This window comes from Simochromis diagramma, unplaced genomic scaffold (assembly GCF_900408965.1).
Source record: "Simochromis diagramma unplaced genomic scaffold, fSimDia1.1 OVJJ01000101.1, whole genome shotgun sequence".
NCBI classification, from domain to species: domain Eukaryota; kingdom Metazoa; phylum Chordata; class Actinopteri; order Cichliformes; family Cichlidae; genus Simochromis; species Simochromis diagramma.
Window position 1 is genome coordinate 114,825 of NW_024387039.1, and position 13,984 is coordinate 128,808.

Here is a 13,984-nt window from a genome sequence, read left to right on the forward strand (position 1 = left end):
CTTCATCCTTCTCCAGCGTGAGGCCGCCCTCAGACCCACAGGAGCTCTGACCTTTGACCTCCTGACCCTAACCATTTTCGTCTTGTTGCATCTTTAAATGCAAATCCATCCAAACTGTAGCCGAGCAAAAGAAGCTGGAAGCTGTTCTATGAATGATGTTGTCGAAGGAGCTTGGAAAGAAAAGCGTCTGGACTTCTTTAAGTTGCTTGAAGAGGGACTTGGACGTCTTAACGCCCACTCACATCCTGGGACATTTGATGACAGGAAATCACATGATAGGGTGGGGCTAGATCTCACAATGGGTTCACCCAAAACCTTGGCTGATTGAGACCCACACCCGTTTTCACACCTTGGCTCGTGTGATTAGGTAGAGGATCAACAGGGGCTCCATGTCCTTGAATTTAAACTGAATCTAAACACACCGTGCACAATGCCAAGTTAGATAATGGTTAAAAGAACAAGATAAGAATGAATAAAAAGATAAAATAAGGATAAAAAATAACTTAAAAAATAAAATAAAAAGATAAATAACTGCAAATAAGTACAAATAAGTAACTGAAGACACGTGTGGTCTGCAGATGTCGATGTACATGGATGTACAAAGGAGTTTAATGTGCAAAATGAACTTAGTGTGCAAAGTGACCTGATGTGCAAACTGCAGTTTGAGGTCGGTCAGCTGTTCAGGAGTCTGATAGCAGTGGGGAAGATGGAGTTGTTGAGTCTGGATGTTCTAGATTTCACACTTCTGAACCTTCGTCTCGAGGGCAGAGGTGTGTCTCTCCTCTGGACTCTGTGATGGTAGCTGCTCTGCAGAGAGGGCAGCGGGGTCCTGATGATCTTCTCCACAGTTGTTATCACTCTCTGCAGGCGTTTGCGGTTTGCAGTTGTGCTGCCGTACCATGCAGTGATGCAGCTGGTCAGGGTGCTCTCCACAGTGCAGCTGTAGAACCTGCTGAGGATCTTGGCCAACATACCAAATTTCCTCAGCCTCCTCAGGAAATACAGCAGCTGCTGAGCCTTCTTGACCAGCTGTGTGAGTTTGAGTCCCTCACTGACTCAAACTCCTTCAGTGACACTTGCAGCCTTGCAGATTAGTTTGCTGATCCTGATGCATCTCTGGAGCTGATGCTGTCCCCCAGCAGACAACAACAACATAGATGCTCTCACTAGTCCACTTTACCCTCTAATCACATCTCTGACATCTGCAGGTTGCTCCAGTAGAGACTCTTGTGCAATGCCAGGTGTTTGTGTTTGTGTTTGTCTGTAGGTACACATTAGATATGACCATAGACGCACACACACAAGTGAACACAGCAGCACAGATGGTTTCCACCTGCTTCCCTCTTTCTTCACACAACTGTGAGGATGATGAAGAGGTTTCAGGACGAGGTGGTCAGCAAGCACAGGATAAAGCAGGGCCATGAAACTCTCTCGTGCAGCAGATGTTTAATCAGACTCAGCTTTAGGCTTCTTTTCCCACCTGGCAGCAAAGTAACAGCTTCACTAATGTGAACAGTCACAATGTTAAACGTTTCTATATTTTCATATATTTTTATACGTCATCTGTTGATGCTGCAGAATAAAGTCTGTTAACAGAGTGCAGGATGTGTAGAGCAGGTCCAGCTCTCCCTTTACTGTGTCCACTTTCATCAGCCCCTGTGAAGTGACACAGAGTGCATGTGTGTCTGTCAGCTGTTGTTTATTGTGAAGGATGGAACAAATGAACACACACTTGTAGAGAAATCTGAAAAAGCAACACGTGCTTGGGCTCCTTCTGTGCTCGTCTTCATTAATGCTGATCTTTCTTTCCTGTTTGTTCTTTGGCACAAGCTTCAGTCTTTTCTCCCAGGGCTCCTTCACACTTAGAAACACACCTACATTTATTTATACACAAACATCATGAAACAAAGGCTTTGTAAAAGAGGACATGAGATCCTCTCTGAACAGCACATTCATATCAAACACAGGACTGAACAGGATATACTGAGTCTGTGGTGTTTTCATTATTACTTGCTGAGTATTTTTCCAGTGGTTTGAAATGTGACTCAAGTCTGATTCTTCTACTGTGTGTGAACTCTAAGCAGCTGCATTAAACAGCTGCTTTTCAAACCAGGCTCAATCCTATGACTCTGTGAATGTAAACTTTTGTCACCTGCATGAATAACAATCCTTGATCTAGTCAGGACTGCAGTGCTCCTGTGATCCCAGCTTATAGATGGAGGCTAGCATGAGAGGCTCACCAGCTAAAGCAGCACACCTGGGTCTCCCAGCCTATTAAAAGCAGCCCTTTGCTTCACCTGCTTCACTAAACATTATTATTATTATTTAAGCAGAGTGGTGTGATTCATGTAGGCATTGCTGTGTGACAGGAGGACTTTTCTTGCACACCCACTGTTGTGGGTGTGCAAGAAACAGCTCGTGTGACGTGTGACGTGAGCTGACGTAAAAACAGTGATGTTAGCTTGATTCTCTTGGCTAAAACTATTTTAAAAAGAGGGTCAATCATGCAAATCTGCCAATAGAAGCCAAAGTTACAGCCCCTCAGAGTTTAAAGAGAAAAGGCCCGTTTCCAACACTCGGTTATGCAAAGGGAAACAGGCCCAAAGTGCCTGAGTGTGTGGGTAATTCTTCAAATAATATTCAAAAGCAAACATTTTGAACCATGTAAATAAAATTCAATCATTTCTGCTCTTCAATACCTAAGAAATGAAAACTGGCAGATGGTACCAAAATGTGAAACGCCTGGCTATCTGTGCATTTAGTGCTGTAAGTTTTCACTGTTTACCTTCAGAAGCATAAATCTCTGCACAGATAATGTTCAAATGTGGATTCCTGGTTTTCTGGAGTTAATTGTGACCCAAAGTGTATTTTTAAAGTGGTTCCAGGCAATAAAGCCTAAAAATAAATACATCTACTTCCTTTTTCTGTGTTCCAGCCTCAGTGACTCTGAGACAGTGCTGTAATATTTACACCTCTGATGAAAACAGAGTTTGTATTTGCAGAGAAATACTCGACTCATTTTGGGCATTTATGAGCAGGAACCTCAGAAAGCCCCTCGGTGCTTCACTGGTTAAGAAGCAAAGCAAACATTAGTTAGCAGTGATGTTAATTAAGGCCCAAAGTTTAGGAACGAACCTCAGCACTTCACTAATGAATGTAATGCTGATTCATGTGCTTGTTTTGTAATGTGCATGTTGTGCGTTGCTATTTCCCATATTCTTTGGCACTGATAGATGAAGAGTCTCAGGCAGGACCGAGGCTGCCAGCTGCTGACAGTGAGCAGGGAGAGAGCAGCAGAAGCTGGGCAAGAGCAGGGCACCTTCAGCCCCCTTCATCAGTCAGAAATCATTTGGGTGTCTGTGTGAAATGTCTGATTTTTTAAAATCTTTTTGTAGACATATTTATTAAATGTTTAACAATTATATAGAAGAAAGACAATGTAAAGAACAAAACATGACAAAACAAAAATGAGTTGAAGTTATGAACCGTTTCTGAGAGACAAATAACACCAGGATCCTTTTTTGTGTAGCTGACAGCTGTTAACTGTGCAGGGGCGGGTCTAGCAAAGTGTTGCCAGGGGGGCAGGTAGGGCATTAACAGGGAGAGGGGGGCACAAAGAAATACTTTTCTTTCCTATTCTCATTTAAAATGTCTCACTTTTAATAAATAATTATCTGAATCTTACAACAAACATTTTCATCTGATGTAAAATGTATAGAAATCCATTATTGTACATAGTCATTTTTTTAGGGTCCCATCATAATTTCTTCAGAAGTAAGTACTGCATATGATGCCAGTATTTCCCCACATTTTCTAGATTCTACACCAGTACTGTGTGTAAAATGCCATCAAAAAGTCAGTTTTATTCTTTCTCACCTGTCTTTCTGTCTCCTTTCACTTTTTAAAGGTTGCCATGTTAGAAAGCATATTTTGCCCTGCCGTGCTGTTTATTGATGTGGCAAATGAAAGGTTTATGAAAATATATCTAAATCTGTCATCAGTAATCAGCAATGATCGTGTCTCACCTCTAGTCTCTGTCTTAATTTCAGGTTTCCACCGTGTGTTGTAGATGTTCAGGAGGTTAACTCGACCAACAGTTTACTTTCAGGTGCTGTTTAGAATACCAGGACAGGGAGGATGGTGTAGGTTTAAGTTTATTAGACTGATGCATATATACCAACAAGACAGCGTCCATCACTGTGACAACAGCGTTTGTTTTCATTCAAAGGCTTTATGGTTTTTCCTTTAATACCTGCTGGGCCGGTCTCCAGTCAAAATGCCCGGGACCATTTTTTGTCCCAGTCCAGCCCTGGTGTCAGATCTGCATGCAGTGTCAATGAGACGATCAACAACAGATCAGACAAAACACTCAAGCGGACACTCCTCTGTAGAAGGAAACATGGAAAGTGTGAGGTAATCAGTGCACAACATCACTTTGTATTTCAGGCTGTTTTTATATAGAACTTCAGCACCAATGTAAAAGTTCTGGTTTTAGGAAGATGAAGAATATTTTCAGGAAGGATGCTGTCTGCAAGCAGAGCTGGTTGAACCTCAGCGCTGAGGTCCAGACTACTTCCTGTGAAGCCAGGTGATGTAAATCTGCTGCTGTAACTTCACAGTTTACTGAAGCTAAATGCAACGTTACCATATAATCTGTTTTCAACAAAGGTTTCACTCCGTCCGGTGTTGATGTAATGATTCAGGCCGTACTCGTCAGGCTTCCCGTCGACCACACGCATCTCAGTCACAAACCCCGTGACTGACAACAAGGGAAACAGCAGAAGAAAAGATGTGAAAAATACTGGATGATGATGATGGAGGATTAACCGCGGTGGCTAAACTGTTTCCTGTCTTTGTGGGCGTACTCACAGGGAAGTTTCCAGGCACGTCAGTCTTGGTGGCTAAAGTCTCCATTTTCCAACATGTATCGCTACAGGTGCAAAGACATAACATTAATCATCAGTGTAAATATTTTAATGCTGTCCAAACTGTGTTTGCTTTGTCTGTCCTCTCGCACTCACAGAGGAAACGAGGACGCCACCTTCAACCCATCTTCAGTTGGCTCAACCATGGCTGGACTTCCTGTTGGCTTTGTGACAGCAAACCACTTGAAATTAGAGCAAACTGCAGCCAAGCACCACTTACAGCAACCTGTGGACACGCAAATGGAAAGCACTGAGAATCATACAGAAGCATAAGAGCTGTTTATTGTAACACGTGTGTGTGTGTGTGTGTGTGTGTGTGTGTGTGTGTGTGTGTGTGTGTGTGCACATTAATAATACACTGATGTATGTTAGTTTGATTTATGCTATATCTGAGAAAACAATTGCAGAATTTTACATCAAAGTTTCCAAAGCTGATGTTTTGTTGTTCACTCTGTTTTATATTCATATAGTTTGTTGTTTTTAAATCAGTGGACAAAATAAATATTATCACACAAAATCCAGGGTGAAACATAACCAAATAACCTAAATGGTGAAGTCATTATAGAAGTACATGTTGCAAAGGTCAGCCTCCTGTATAGACTGCTAAACTGTCTGGGGGGCCCTGCCTGTCCTCGTTGGATAAGCTCCACCCCTTTTCCATAAGACAGAGACATTTGTATGAAAATAGATGGGCAGTAAAATAAAAAATAAAAAATATTATGGATGACTCTGTAAATCAAGTCTGCAGTCAGAAACCATGAGGAGCACAGTACCACTCCCAGAAGGGCACGAAGTGAAGCCATAGCTGCTGAAGAGTGAAGACGTGATGATGGAGGAGATCACAGATGAAGATCTGCTGCCTGGTGACTCTTTATATAGAAGAGTGAGACTATCTCCCCACCAACAGCTGCACTTATACAAACCCCAGGTGCTGGGATGGCTTTGAACATGTGACATTCTCTGCAAACACATGGACAGTTTCATAACCACAAAGATTATTCCTGCAGCGGCAGACTTGTATCCACTGTGTGAGAGGTGAACGTCAGACAGTTCTTAGAAAATGTAGTTTCTCTTTTAAGCTTTTAACATCTCTTTTACGCCCATTTGTCTAAAAACTACTTGAAAGCCCTTCATGTCAGAGGTTTATTACCTGTGCAGGATGGAGCACATGGTCTCAGTCAGGCTGGACACGATCACTCCTACAGGAAGTAAATGTGATTTTATTTCACCTGTGAAATGATGAAAAACAGCAGAATAGCTCACGCTAACAAACGGGTGTTGAAATGTTTCATTTTCTGCTGTTTCACAGGTCAAAAAGGGCGTCGAACCAAACTGAAGCTGAGCTGCTGCTGCTGTTGTAGTGCAGCATCTGCTGTGTGCTTCATCAGAGAACCTTCTGTACACAGCAGACAGAGGCTGCTGCCACTGAAGTCCATCTGCTAGAGAGCTTTAAACACTGGTTATTGAAGTGGCTTTGATGATACTGATACACAGTCTTTGCTGCTGTCACAGGACAGGGATCCACCAGGGAGTAGTTGTCAGGATAAAGAGCCTTCGCTTCTCTAAATATAAACTGGATACTTGTAGGAAACTTTGGGAAGCAGCATTTTTCCTCATATCGTCTAAACTGAAGTTAGCTCAGGTGCTTCTTCCATACTTGCTCTACAGAAAGCCAAAGAGTTTGGAGCTCTGCAAACATTTCCAGCCCAGCTGGATGTTTGTAACTTTGGTCACCTCTGTATCATCCCTCAGATTCTTTCTGCACAGCTTTGAAACCATGACAGCACGAGTGATGCTGAGGAGACGTCCAGTTTAAACAGACCTTTATTCCTGGAACACAAACACATGAAGTGATGCTGCTAAAGAAGAACATTTAATCGCACTAATGAATCAAGCATCTGTTTGTCTGTCAGTCTGTCAACAGTTCCTCTGATCGACTTCAGACTTGGTGGGTATTTTGTTTTTGCAGCGGTCAAAGTCGATCAGCGTGTTGCTTTGTCTGCTGTAAATCTGCCTGTACAAAGGGAAACATGCATGTTTTTACATGCAAACTCACAACATGGCTGCATTTTTGTGATTATGTGTATTTTATATTGATTTATTCTATTATGTTTTGTATATGAATCTTTACAAGTGTGTCGATACAAAGGCTTGATTAAAACAAAGGTCTCAGCTGTGCTGTTAGGGATGCTCTCATATTTGTTTCAAATGTAATAAATCAAAGGATTTCAGGCTTTTCATCCTTTTTATTTGTTTGGTTCTAACAGCAGGTGGATAAAAACATGCAGGTGATGAATATAATTGTGTGATATTATGAGCATTGTGAATAAAGAAAGAGCAGAGATAGTAAAAAGGAAACAGGTGATGGACGTGAGATTTTCAGAACAAAAGCTCCTCAGTGAGACGATCACCTGGACACAAGGTCAGGCAGCTGGGACTCATCTAGAGAGCAAAATGGAAAAGTGATCTGTGCAGAACATCACTGTTGATTGCAGTTATTTACATCAGACTTCTTCTCTGAGATAAGAGCACCATTTGTGGGAAAGATGACAGTATTTCCAGGCTGGATGCTGTTTGCAGGGAGAACTGAATGAAACTCTCCTGCACCTCAGCGCTGAGGTCCACACCTGTGAACACAGATGAGGTCAATCTGCTGCAGCACGTAGAGCTTTACTGATCAGCAGGTTCAAAGGATTCAGCAGAGCGTAGAGTCAGAGCTAAATGCCACATCACCATAGAGTTTGTTAACAACAGCTTTCTTTGCCCTTTGTCTCCATGGACTGAATCAGGGATACTCGTCATACTTCACCTCAACCACGTCACTGAGAGACCCCAGCCTGACACAGCAGCAGAGATGATGAAAGCAGAAACAGCAAACAGATGCTTCAGTTGTGTTTCTCTCTGTGTGTGCGCTCACGCCCACTTGTGTGTGTGAACTTTCCACGTACCTCAGCTTGTTTCTCCAACATGAGCCATCAGGGCTGAAAAACATCACTAACACATGAATTCTTTCTCTTTTTGTTATCACCTGTGATCATGTGTCTTATGTTTCTGTCATTCACCAGTTCTTGTATAGTTACGTGTAACTAGACTTCTGTGGGACGTAAATGATTGTTTTGTATGCAGATCTGTACAAAGGATGTAAACACTTGATTACAAAGGAGATCTCAGCTGTGTTGTTATGGATGGACTTCAACGTATTTGTTAAAAAAGAGAATAAAGCAAAGTGTTTTAGCTGTTTGGGAGTTTTTGTTTGATTCGATTCAGTTTTATTTCTATGGAGTCAAATAATAACAAAGGCTCTAGAACAGCCCTGAGTTTGTCCAGGTGACACTCCTCTGAAGAACAAAGACAAAGAGGAAGAAGGGGATTCGTTTTCAAGTCTTGTTTCTTTCAAAATAAAAGCTGAAATGTTTTGGAAGCATGATAATATTTCAGCCAGGATGCCGTCTCCAAGGAGACCTGCACCTCAGCGCTGAGCTCCACATCACGCCCTGTGAAAGCACAGATATAAATCTGCTGCAGTGAGAAGAACTTTACCCAACACAAGTGTAGAAGTAGACATTTGACTTTACCTACAACCTGTTAACAACAAAGCTTTCATTGCCTCTGTTGTTGATGTCATGTAGGACTAATCATACTTCACATCAGCCATGCACACGTCAGAGGATCTCCAGGCTTTCAGTAATAAAGCCAAGCAGATGATGTGAACATAGCAATAGTAAAACATGCATCATAATCAGCTGTATGTGTCGACTATGTGGCACCTCAGTCTTGTTGGCATGAAGAAAAGTTGTGTAACATGTAGCATAAGGGCTGCAAAGACATCATGTAGACAGCAGTCGTCTGTTAGTCGTAACGTATCTCCTGTTAAAGAGTTAAATGTGCGTTCTCCATCTCTGTCCTCTCACAGCTCGCCGTATACCAACTCCAGCTGTGGTAACCATGACTGTGCCCATCAACACGCTGAAGCTGAGACGCCACCCGTCACTATGGCGACTCCAATAGGGTTACCTGTCAGCTGTGGACGCATGAAAGGAAAACAGCAGAAACACAGACATGTTTACTGGAACATTTCCTATTGACAGCTTTATGGAAAAGTGGGTTTAAACACTTTTCTATGTTTTATTTTGTTTATTTATGGATTTATTGTGAAAGGAATTTCAAAGGTTTAATTTGACCTTTCCCCTGTTTTTCATACAGACTGGAGACGAATGGATGGTGCTTTCTTTGTTTGTCTAAAGATAATGAATAAAACTCTACAGACATCTTAAACCACCCTCCTTTCTATATATTTTGTTATATAAATGGAAAGTATATAAGACACAAACTGAGCTTATATGATACTAAGGACCCTGGAGGTCAGTCCACCTTTATAATTCAGCACAGCCTGGAGTCTCTTAGTCAAGCTTGTTTGTGTTTTCTGTGAGGAAGTTTTCAGCAGCAGCTCTTTTCTTGGATGTTGGTTCCCTTTGTTTCCATCCTCTGTTAAGATGTTTCAGTAATGTTGAGGTCTGGGGAGGCCAATCCATGGCTGACGTCCTGTGATGCTGCATTAGCAGTTTGTTCATAGTGAAAAATGAAGCCACTGCCAATCAGACATTTGCACAGTGGATCAACTTCTGATGGTACTGTCCTGAATTCCACACCTATAATATGTTTGCACATCCTGATGAATATGTGCAGCTGATTTTCAGTCCAGTTCCTGTGTGACAGACGCCAGTCTTTCTGCCTGTGTCCTTCCTTAACAATAGAGCCATCCTTCCACTGAGACTGTTTCTGATGAGGCTTCACTGAGCAGTAGATGGATCCCTCAGCTCATCTAATCGTCCTATTTCTAACACATGACTGTCAGAAACTGTTAATCTGCTGCAGCTCTTTAACTCCTCCACTTCTTTTTTTGTAATCTCTTAGTTTCCTCATCTTTTAAGGTGGCACTGCACACCAGATCCAAAGTCAACATGCTGTTATATAATGGAGTTGAACCTGTAGTGGAGTTTGATTTAAACCAATCAGCAATTAAGTGAATGATGATGAGCAAAGATGGCGGAGGTGGTGGATGAAGACCCGGACAGCTGTGGTTGGCTCCTCGTATAGAGCAGAGTGAGGTTGTGTTTGCACATTATTATAAAACCATCTTCACCATATATTTTAGCTGCAGACAATAACATGATTTCTTTGCTGTGGTGATTTTATTCCACTTTGGTAAAATGGAAAACCATCATTTCTTGCTGTAATTCACACATTATTCCAAGAGCCTCAACACAAGCCTTGTAGTCCGACCATATATAGACAAATCAATAGTTGTGTTTGTAACAGCTCATGAACATGAATCGTTCCACATTACTTTAAAATCATTGTAAACTAAACTGGAATAAATGAGTGTTTATATATAGTTTTGTCTCAGCTGTTCATACACAGTGTTTCAGTTCTTATCAGAGTCCCACCGTCTCACTGTGGTGAACCTTTAGCTCTGTTGTAAGCGTGTTGTTAGACCAGGTTTCCCTCATTTAAAAATAATCTCTCATTAGAAATGGACATGATGTCTAAGACATAGAAATGCTTATTATGGGTTCACTTGATGTCACTGAAAAGATGCACATGGGTAACGTGCAGGCCGTCCAGCTCCGAGGTTTATCTCCTCACCTCGAGTCTGCGACACTCTCTCCGTGTCCTCTCAGATAAGGGCGCGCACATTTCTGCACGATCTTCTAAATTACAAAGAGCGATTCACAAAACAGAAGCTCACAAAACACTCATCACAAACCAAAAATGGCTCCACTGAGCGTCAAACTGTCACCAGAATTTACTGATAATCTAAAGACTCACAGAACTCATTTTGTCTCATTGTGTCTTAGTTTGAGACATAAGTGCATGATCATAATACTGTGTAGTTAGATGAGACAGAGCTGATGCTTGCTCTTAATTATCCTCTTCATGTTTCCCGAGCCTCAGCAGTGGAAGCTGCCATGGATAGAAAGAATGACTCATCTTAAATCTCAAATCTTTGTCTCCAAAGAGCTGCTGATGTGTCCGATATGATCCACAAGCTTAAACTAGGATTATAAGTGTGTGCAGTGATGTGTGTGAAACCTCTGAGGACTCACACGTGTGTGCTTCAGCCCACACACACATATGAAGCACTGCGACCTCACACAGAAGTGTTTTACACATCCAGCCTGAATCCTGATCATTTCTACAGTTTATTAAGTTCAGCTTCACCTGAACATCAGTGATGAAGCTGCTCTGACTCCATCACAGCTCACAGCTGTTGGAATGAGTCAAACAATGAAGAAGGTTCAGAAACAGCTGATGATTTTACAGAAACATGATGCAAACATGAAAATGGACACATGATTTTTTATTAACAGACACCGTTTATGTTTCACTGTGCATGACGTCATCAACACTGACACCAGGGGGCGCTCATCACCAGCCTGAGGAAGTGTGATAATGGGGGGAGACGCAGTGTTGTGTGTACTGCAGTCGGACAGAAGGAAAAACTTCCTCCTGAAAACATTTTCATCCTTCCCAAAAGTGTTTGAGTCAAATGTTACAAATATATAAATACAATAAAACACAGGGTCTTACATAAAATTAGTGATGCAGTTGTGCACTGAGCACCTTTCCAATGTTCCTTCCTCAGATGAGTCCAGCTGCTGAACACATTAACATCTGTATGTAAATGTAGCCGAGAACCAACCTGAGCACTGCTGGGAAAATACAAAGGCAACCATCAAAGTGCTGTATTATCTTATTTATTCTGAATGTTGACTTAGATCCACACCACGATTTATGAAACTATAGAACTAAAATAACAACAATCGTCTGCTTCTTTAAAATTTCTTTCATTACATCAAACCAGTGAAAACTGAAAAAAACAAAGAGCTGTTAGCATGTTCAGACCAACTTTGAGACAGAGACTGTAAAGTTCTGCACTTTAAATCCTGCCTGTGTTCCTGCAAATGATTCACACTGAAAGTATCTTAGTTTAGTATTGAGTGAGCCACAAAGCAGCCTGATAGCTTTAAAACAGTAAAAGTAAATGAAATTGACAGTTTCAGTGTAGCTGGATCTATTATTGGGGGGTCATGACCCCCGTAACCCCTGGTCCTGAGGTCAAATCCACCATCTTTGTTTCAGAGCTTCATGTTCTCCCGTGTTTGTGTGCGTCCTCTCCGGTACTCCGGCTTCCTCCCACAGTCCAAACACATGCAGTTAGTGGGGTCAGGTTAGCTGTGAGTGGTTGTGTCTCTGTGTTATTCCACCTTAATCAATGACTTCCTGTTAGCATGAAGTGCTTCTGTAGGACTGATGTCATTTTCATGGTTGGATCATTTAAATGAAGCTGGACTCAGATGCAGTAAATAAGCTGATTGATCATTAATGAATAAAGCTGGTCAAACACATCACGTGGACACATGTGATTGTGTGTTGTAGTATTGATCCCAATGCTGGTATCAGTCCTGGATCAATAACACTGGATGGATGCGTTCAGCATGGAGCCCCTGAGCTGTGTTACAGACAAACATGGAAACTGACAGGTCTGTGTCATTCACAGTCTGTAACACTTCTAAACAACAGAGGCTGACCCAAGTGCCTCAGAGCCAGGCACGCTCACATCACAGCTCTCTAAATAAGCCAGTTTCAAAATAAGAGCTGAAAGCTGTGTTTGCTTGTGTTAGCTTATTATTGTGGAGACTAACATTCAGTGATCATGTGTTCAGACTCATAATGATTACTCTCAGAAATCCTGATCTTTGTATTTACTGTGTGTTGGATCAATAACTGAGATTCATGGTATCACACAGCTGTGCTGCTGCTGATGTCAGCACATCTGGAACAATACGAGGTATCTGCTACCAGACTGAGCAGGACGTGAGACCTGTGGACTGTTTAAAGCTGTCCCTCCACAGCTCACTCAGACCTGATCCACACCTCAGTGATATTCTCTGACTTCCTCAGTAGAGACAGAAACCATTCAGATCTGGGACCATCAGCTGACTGATGATGTCACACAGACTGTGTTTTTCAGGAACAGTGATTCTGATGTGAGCCTGCTAGCTGACAGCAGACCTGATGAAAGCACATGTTCACATCTGTGAGGACAGACTGGACTCTTTGACTGCACCTTGGTTCTCCTCAGAGGTCTGTACAGGAGCATGTCCACCCCCACTGAAGATCTCAGTCACTGTGAAACATAGAAAGCTGCTTGTGTGGCCTCTGCCTCACATGTAGATACAGCTACAGGTTTCTCTGTCAGTCAGACTGAAACAGTGTCCTGATGCTGCATCATTCAGCTCTGTGCCCCAGTCAGCATCACTGGGAGCTACCAGTGTTTCTGCCCTTTTCCTGTAACACTACACTCAGCACAGGCTCAGCTGGTATCCAGTGTTGGACTTTGGCTTCAGCTGCTGTGATAGATCCTCTAACATAGATCAGCTCTGCTACATGTTGTTAGATAAGTGCAGCTGCTGTCATGTCCTGATGTTTCTCTGGCTCAGCAGCTTCTCCATCAGAGGTTCACATGGAGCTGATCCAGTATCTCCAGTAACTGTGTTCTGTGCCTCACTGGTTCATCCTTCTGTCTGTGTGACGTCAGTCAGATGTTGAAGTTAAACTCTGTAATCTTCACTGTGTCACAGAGTTCAGTGAGTCCCGTTATTCACAGTATCAATCAGATCATCAGAGAACAGCTGATCAGCAATCAGTGGTGCCAACAGCGCCTCCTGTGGTGAGAGGATGCAATAATGCAATGTAGCATTTTTCCACTCAACACTTGCAGTCATGGAAACTGTCTGTTGGATCTGTGTGACGTTGCTTTCTTGGTTAGAGTTCCTCACAAATGTCCAGATGATTCTTCTAATGAGGCGTCGACCATGTTTTCAGCTCTTTGGAAGAAAACGTCGCCCTTTGCCATCCTTACTTTTCTTTGACTTCTTCAAATGCAGCTGAACTCCAGCTGGTATTTTCTTGGACTTTGCAGCTGTTTCTGGTCATCAGTTCATTCCTGCAAACCTCTGAAGCTGAACAACAATGATGCTGCATTGCTGGCTGAT

The 13,984-nt window shown here is 42.3% G+C and overlaps 2 long non-coding RNA genes across 2 annotated transcripts; one reads left to right on the forward strand and one right to left on the reverse strand.

Annotated features, from left to right (window-relative positions):
• Positions 1-4,228: 4,228 nt before the first annotated feature.
• LOC120741029 lies at positions 4,229-5,115 on the reverse strand. The gene is made up of 4 exons (XR_005697541.1): positions 5,022-5,115; positions 4,870-4,930; positions 4,646-4,759; positions 4,229-4,576 (listed from the first exon to the last, which is right to left on the reverse strand). It is a non-coding gene; the product is annotated as an uncharacterized LOC120741029 (long non-coding RNA).
• On the forward strand, positions 4,636-13,889 carry LOC120741030. Its single transcript, XR_005697542.1, has 5 exons — positions 4,636-4,755; positions 4,872-4,875; positions 5,688-5,694; positions 6,912-6,914; positions 13,877-13,889. It is a non-coding gene; the product is annotated as an uncharacterized LOC120741030 (long non-coding RNA).
• Positions 13,890-13,984: the final 95 nt, after the last annotated feature.